Genomic DNA, 8,058 nt, shown 5'->3' with positions numbered 1-8,058 from the left:
GACGTGAATGGGACGCACACCGTAAGACACCTGACTCTGCTGTCTAAAGAGAAAGTTCACTGCAACATGTACTCTGTATTTTTTTCTCTTCTATATATCCTTCCCAAAATCATGTAAAGTTAGCAGCTAACAGATTATTTTAAATGTCTGTTTACCAGCAGCCACACTTCTTCCATGCTCCTCTTTCTTTTGACTGCTCTGCATAAATCTGGCTCATAAGAGATTAATTGGTCTGAAATTAATCCTCTAATCCTCCCGGGGGGGAGGTTTATAAACTGGTTCAAGACATAAATAGGAAGGAATAATCAAAAGGTAAAAAGCATGAGCCCACAAGAAGCTTATTACTCATTTGGTGCCTTGAAGAGTTAACAGCCTACTCTCCAAAGTTCACCTGGAGGGTATTTGCTGGATTTTCTTTTTGAAAAAGGGGTTGACCCATTTAATTCATTGTTGATTCATTTTTTCCTTCCCTGTCTGGTCCAATCTGCCATGACAAGCAAAGCTAGCTATAGGGAATGTTCCTGAATGTGCAGCTTCGGACAAGGCTTTTAGATACGTACATGTCGTGAAGTTTCAACTGACTAATGGCATCCCGAGCAATGGGCTTTCAAGGCAAGTGTAACACTGAAATCGAGGACAGAATGGGAAGGCAATCAGATAGCATGCAGAAGCTGGGCGGCAAGGCAGATGTAAGGGCAGGTGTTCAAGTTGTTAAACACAATGTGGAAGTTCCTTGGACTAGATCTGGGCAACCATTTCCTATGATTAAGAAGTCAAACCTCTCTGAGACTATATAGAGCCATATGGAATGCTGTTGGTTCTCTGTGTTCTGTGATAACTGCTGAACTACTGGTGAAGCTGAAATGTGTTGAAGAAGATATTAGCAGACAAGCTGCCATGATGGTGCATGACGTGAAACATGCATTTGTGTCTGGTTGCTACTCTCTTTGGTTTGAAACCCCTGGTACTTTAAGGAATCCCCCAGCCTGAGGTTTGAAACATTACTGTCTGTAACTGTAAGTTGTAAAGGGGTAGCTTTGGGTAATCTGTTATGTATCTACATGTGTATGTGTTAAGTGCTATCACGTCATTTCCAACTCATGGAGACCCTATTAATACATATCCTCCAAAACGGCCTATCATTAGCAGTCTGTTATAGCAAAATAAAATTAAATTCCAGTGGCACCTTAAAGACTAACAACATTTATTTCAATTTGAGCTTTCATGGTGCTCAGCTCACGCCCTCAGACATATCTGAGGAAGTGAACTGTGACTCATGAAAGCTCATATTGAAATAAATGTTAGTCTTCAAGGTACCACCGGGATTTGGTATAGCTCTCAGTGTGGTGAAGTGGTTAACATATTAAATCGTAGAAATTGCATATAATACACTTTGTATCTGAATGGCCCCTCTCACAGGCAAATTTGCATGTAGATATTTTAACTGCTGATGTAGATCTTCAATCATGGGACCATTTCTAAATCAGGTGGGTACCCTTGTCTCAATTCATAGATAAGTTTTCTATAAATGCAGAAATTTTGCTAAAGATCTTTACTTTGGAATTTGCAGACGCTACTCTCCTTGGATTTTATGCTGTATTTTCTGCCAGCAGAGCAGACAGTAACTTTGAATTCTCAACCAAAGCAGTTGCGATTGACTGTATGTCTTATAGAGCCACCATGGACATAACCTACCTTCCTATTATATGCACTAGGCTCTTTTTATGCCACTGAGTGCAATTCAGTGTTCTCTTTATTAATAAAACCACATTCTAGGTTTAGCAAACTCATTTGTTATTGCCAGATTGTAATTAAATCTTATTTCATCCCAGGTTAATGCCTCCTCAGTGTTTTTGACTACAAGTTATTGAAAATTGTTCATGAACCCTCTAAGGGAACTGGTTGGGTTTTTTTGGAAGGTGGCACCACAGTTAGATCTTCTCCTCATAATACATAAAATTCAAATGCTCTGAGGGGTGCCAACTTCCAGATGGCCTTGAAGATCTTCCAGAATAACAAGTGATCTCCAGATGGTAAAGACCAGCTCCCCTGAAAAAAAGGATAGTTTAGGACAATGGACTTTATGGCAGTATACCTGAACCTGTCCGGCCCCCAACTCTTTCCCAGGTTCCATCCCAACATTTCTGGGAATATCCTACCCCAGAGTTGGCAACTCTGTTAGCCCAGAGGTGGTATAAGCTCCTGGGGCGCGTGGATTGCAGGGCAGATTTAGTACCAGCCATGAGAGTCAGCATGGTTGGGCATCTGTTGAGTCTGGCAGAAAATCTATTCCTGACTGCCAATGCCAGATTGATTGATCTCCCATTCCCCACTGGGAGAAGTGGCTGAAGACAGCAGAATCATATTCTGTTGCCTCCTTCATACTCCCTTCCCAGAAAGCCTTGCATTGCTGTAGAAACTCTTCTTTGTTCCTTGTTCCCTTCTCCCACAGATGAGGTGTATAAGAAAGCCACCACTTCCCAGAGCATAGCTACAATTTGTGTCACTGGGATGAAGGCAGAGGTGGGATCCAGCAGGTTCTCACAGGTTCCCGAGAGTAGGTTACTAATTATTTGTGTGTGCCGAGAGGGGGTTACTAATTGGTGATTTTGCCACATGATTTTTGCCTTATTAACCCCCTCCTCTCAGCAGTAGCGTGCAGAACTTGAAGCAGTCTAGCAGGAGGTGCACCGGCGTGTGTGGCAGCCTGCGCCTGCGTGCATTCGTTTCTCGCCCAAGGACCAGTGCAATGGCTGCGTCCTTGCCACAGCCCTGCCCAGGAATGCCCCACCCCCAGAATGCCCGGCCACGCCCCCATCGTGCCCCACCCAGCCCCATTGGTGCTATGCCACAGTTTGAATCTCACCACCATGGGAACCTGTTACTAAAATTTTTGGATCCCACCACTGGATGAAGAGAACTGTGATGGGTGCAGGTGGTGGGTGGGGGTGGACAGGTAAAATTGACTGATGCAGTGAGGTACTGGGAAGTTGCAGTGGAAAGGGTGCCATGGATAAACAGGGCAAATCTGCAGGTGTGGGGAACCTTCCACAAACACATAATGCTCTGTGGTTATCAACAGATAAAATGGCATTATTAGAACAGCATTCTAGGATCCAACCCTCCGCCTCCAGTGGTCCATAAAGTCTACTGCTGGCCCTGTTCAATAGTCACCTGCCAGTTCAACCCTTTAGCACATGTCAAGATTTAAGGGACTTTCCTAAGAAAAAACAAGAAGATAGACCAAATCTTAGCTGATCAATAGAAGTACAACAGCACCACCTATTGTTTGGAGGCATATCATAATTGTAGTTTTCTTGTTCTTGATTACAGGTTTAAACAAATATTTAAGAAATTGCATAGTAACCTACAAACAGGAAATATTTTTGTGTTTTCTGCCCACATAAGCTCTATTTTTAGAGAATGTATCAATGTAAGGGCTTGGCAAAGCAGAACTCTCTGATGGACCTGCTGTCTTTTGCTAAAATCAAAACAATTCTAGATTGTATCTCTCCTGGGATCAATCCATTCCTTGCTGGGATCAATCCATTCCTTGCACATGTCCTGCAAATGCTTTATTTCTGCATTATTTGTGCCCCACTTTTCTAAGAATGTACATTTAGGGTAACTTCCAGCACAATTTGTTCAAAACAACATAATCAGTAAAAGTCAACCAATAGTATTGATTCAGTTGACTATATGGTGCCACAAATAAAACTACACAAAATACAAACAACTCTAACAAGTAAAACAAGTAAAAACAGACATGAAGACCCACAAATATAAAGCCAAACAGCTAGTACAGCTATTTATATCAGGGAAGCAGAGAAACTTGGAAACTGAAGACGTTTTCCAAATGTTTCAGCCACAGAATCTTTCAAAAGGGGATTCATTTAAAATGTTTTTAGGTTGGAAATAAAATGTTTGGGGACAAAAACAATGTGGAACTCCATGGAGGAAATGTTTGGAGGTACTGACTTCTAAGGTCTGGATTTTCTTTTCTTTTTTAAAATCTCTTTTAGTTATTTTATCATTTAGGAATACATTTTAATTGGCAGACAATCTGACTTAAAGTGGTTCCAGTAATAACAGAATATGATCTGCCACATGAATTACAATGTATGCAACATTTGCAAGTGATTTAAGATTCTAGTACATAAATACAGTATGAAATATATACATACACACACTCACCCACACACCTACATGGATACAAAATAATAATAAGTAAGTTAATAATAATAGTCTGGATTTTCTAATATTCAGTAAGGACAAGGGTGCTTTATTTTACACTCCAGGTATCCTTTTGATGTATTTAAATGAAATCTATTCCAAGAACAAATCAACCAGATTGCTTGTGTGTGTGTGTGTGTGTGTGTGTGTGTGTGTGTGTGTGTGTGTGTGGTTTCTCCAATATAGTACACAAAGTTTCCATTCCCCCCCACCAGAATCAATTATTCTGTCTGCTCTCAATGGCTGGTTACTAATGGTTACTAGTTTCACCTCAGCTGCTGCATCTGTTGTCTTTTCTTTTAAAGAACCAGTGTTTCTGTTTCCATAACAGCAGGTGCCTGGGTAACTCTTCCTATGTGAGCTCTTCTTATTGTGGTTCATGATAGCCCTTCTACATTAGAAACTTTTAGTTTACCTGGTTTACCTTTCCTCCACATAGACAATTCCTCTTTCAGTCGTATTCATCTGCATTACCATCAAAGCTTTTTGGATTTGGCAGTACCTTGGGAAACTACTTCTGTTTATTTTCCCCGCCCCCAACAATTCTTGTGAGTTGCTTGCACCTGGACCTTCTCCAACTACTTTGCCATCTGTTCCTGGAAGGCTATTCGTGTTATGAAAGTCACATTTTAGAGTACAGACATTTTAGATGTTTTTGCCCTCCATCTCAGCCAAAGAGGCTCTTGGGGCAGTTTACAATAGGCAAATAAAACATAGTAAAAAATAATAGACTAAAATAATCATAAACAATAGACTGAAACAAGAAAACTGGCTTAAAAATCCAGAGCAGGTAGATGTTAAATAGCATGTGGAATGGAATGGAACTGTGGAGAGTGCCTCGGCACAAGTATCAGCTATGTATAATACTCTTGGACTTCAGAGCAGCCATTTTCTCCAGGGATATCTCTAGTCAGGGGATGAGTTGTAATTCTGGGAGATCTCCAGGGCCAGCCTAAAGGATGGCAACCCTAGTAAATTTACTCATCTAATCCTGGACCTGAAAAATATCTTCTCCGCCATTTTAGTTTTGGAATATGGCATGGGGGGTTGGGTGGGGGGGAGGGAGGCTTCTTCTTTAGTGCTGAGGTCTCAATTCAAATTTGGCCTTGCAATGTTTGAGGAACTTCCCTTCAGCAGCTATGTGACTGTGGGGATAGTAAATTGGGTCACAGGGACTTTGACCTGATTGGTTGAAAGAGTGTTACATAGTCTGAGCCTTGTGCACACAGTGAAAGACTACAACCAGCAGCAAGCACACAACCGAAGTGTTCACCCTCCCAATACTGAGTGACCGTGAGGGGGAAAGAGTAAGTAGTGCTTGAGGTCTTTACATCGCATGCACCATATAAATAATATCCCTCTTTTTAGCTGTATTTTCTTCAAACCAAAAATGCTCTTTGATCTCTTTAGGTCTTTCCTTCTAACCTCCCAGTTATTTTAGTCGCCTTTTTTTGTACTGTTTTCATCTTTACAGCATCAAGGGAAAAGCCCCATCTGCTCACTTGATATTACATTGGTTAGACCAAAAGGCCAAATAAAATCCTATTAGGTTTACCTTTCAGACTTCTGTTTCACATCTGGTCTGAAAGCGTAAGCCTGTCTTGGGGTAGATGTAGCAGAATTCCTTTTTAAGGCATAGATGAGAAAATAAGGCACACAGAAATCAAAACCAATCTCATAAAAGAACTTTCAGAACCCCGAACTAGAAATGACAACCCAATACTTTTAATTTGTCTGATTTGAACAGGATTGAAAGGAGGAAAGAGAAAGTTGTAAAATATTTGTCAGGGAGGCAGTCTGAGGAGCACCCAGAACAGTTTGTGGTCAGGCACTAATGAGAAATCACTGCAGTGCTTGCCCTGCAATAAAATTTAAAAACAATGAGAGAGAGAGAGAATCTTGGGACATGTTCAGAGATAACGGAGTTATTGAAGCCCCGCTCTGGTGGTCTACAGCTTCAATAAATGTGTTACAGATTTTTGGAGACGCATCAGTCTGCTAAGAGTCTAGTTAATATAAATACAACAGAACACGTCGATTAGTCCACTTTTACCCAAGGGGAGCTGTGGGGCATTCTCAAGGTTTATTAAATATTTTCTCTTGCTGTTCACCTTGTCTCTGGTTGTTTTTCTGTCTCTGCTGTATGTGTGTGCTAGAACTTGTACTCTGAAGTAGAGTTGCCAGCTCCCGATTGGGAAATACCTGGTGATTTGGGGTGGAGCTTGAGGAGGGCAGGTTTTGGGGAGGGGAGGGACTTCAATGTAGTATAATGCCCTAGAGCAGTGGTGGCGAACCTTTGGGATTCCAGATGTTATGGACTACAATTCCCATCAGGCCCTGCCAGCATGGCCAATTGACCATGATGGCAGGGGCTGATGGGAATTGTAGTCCATAACATCTGGAGTGCCAAAGGTTCACCACCACGGCCCTAGAGTCCACTGTCCAAACAGCCATTTCCTCCAGGTGAACTGGTCTCTGTTGCCTGGAGATCCAATTTAAGAGGAGGAGCTTCCCAGCCAATACCTAGAGCAGTGGTGGCGAACCTTTGGCACTCCAGATGTTATGGACTACAACTCCCATCAGCCCCTGCCAGCATGACCAATTGGCCATGCTGGCAGGGGCTGTTGGGAATTGTAGTCCATAACATCTGGAGTGCCAAAGGTTCGCCACCATGGACCTAGAGGTTCCACCATATTCAGAAATACAGGAAAGGTGCACTATTGGATATGAACAAAGAAAATCGGTGCACCAAATGCTTAAAGTACCTCTGCACCTATTATTTATAGTAAATAAAGTTTCTTAACACTGAACCTAAATTTCCAGCTGTTTTAGTATATTACAATATATGTTTGGCGAAACTCAAAATGGATGTATCGTTTCCCCTATAATGCAACCAAAATGCTTTTCAGTATATAATATCACATCCAAATACATTGCAATACAAAGACATCATTTTATATCTTTGTCAATCCCATAATGTTAGAAAGCTGATGGGATTTACAAAGATCATATATGCTGCAATATGATGTCTTTGTATTGTGATGTATTTGAATGTTTCGAATATTAATAACAATTTAAATTAAAAATACAAGAAAAAATATATTGCATCCAAAAATCAAAACCAAAACTGAGTTGTGGTTTGATTCCAAGTATTGCATATTGTATTGTGTTCTGGGCCCAGCCTGGGTGTTGGGGATGGGAGGGGGAGGCAAGAAGGCTTTGCTGGGCTATGGATCAGCTGTTCTGCAGCCCAGGCTGGCTGTTAGGGGTGGCGGAGGTGGTGGTGGGGGGTTCTATTATTATTTTATCTTGTATTTATTGTTTATGTTAAGTTATGTTAAATTTATTATATTGTAAACTGTCTTGAGAACTACAGGCTGAGAGCCTGTAAATAGGCCCATCTTCCTATACTGACTCTCCATTTACACTTTTGGTCCTCCTAGTTCAGAGGCAGAGGCAGCAGGACTGTTTGACGCCAATGCTGTTTATCTGCTTTTGTATTAGCTGCACATCATGTACAACTTCTGTTTCATCGCATTGCACAGCTGGGTCTTGACAATTGTTCTTGCCTCATTGGCCAGTGCCATACATTTATTTTCAAGCGGTTCACAATGAACATGAAACGACTTTTCACATATTACACTTTTCATCCAGAGCCACCAGGTGACAGTAGATCTTGTACAAAATCTGCAGGACTGAGTTTCGTGGCAATAAGGCAGTGTTGTAATATTCAGCTTCAAGGCTTTTATAGCACATCTAAATCAATCTGGATCAACCCAGATCTGAAGCCAAAGCAAACTTAATTATCTTCCCACCGCTATATTT

The sequence above is a fragment of the Sphaerodactylus townsendi genome, linkage group LG06, assembly GCF_021028975.2.
Source record: "Sphaerodactylus townsendi isolate TG3544 linkage group LG06, MPM_Stown_v2.3, whole genome shotgun sequence".
In the NCBI taxonomy this organism is placed as follows: domain Eukaryota; kingdom Metazoa; phylum Chordata; class Lepidosauria; order Squamata; family Sphaerodactylidae; genus Sphaerodactylus; species Sphaerodactylus townsendi.
The sequence above is the reverse complement of the archived record's forward strand: the minus strand, read 5'-3'. Positions refer to the sequence as shown.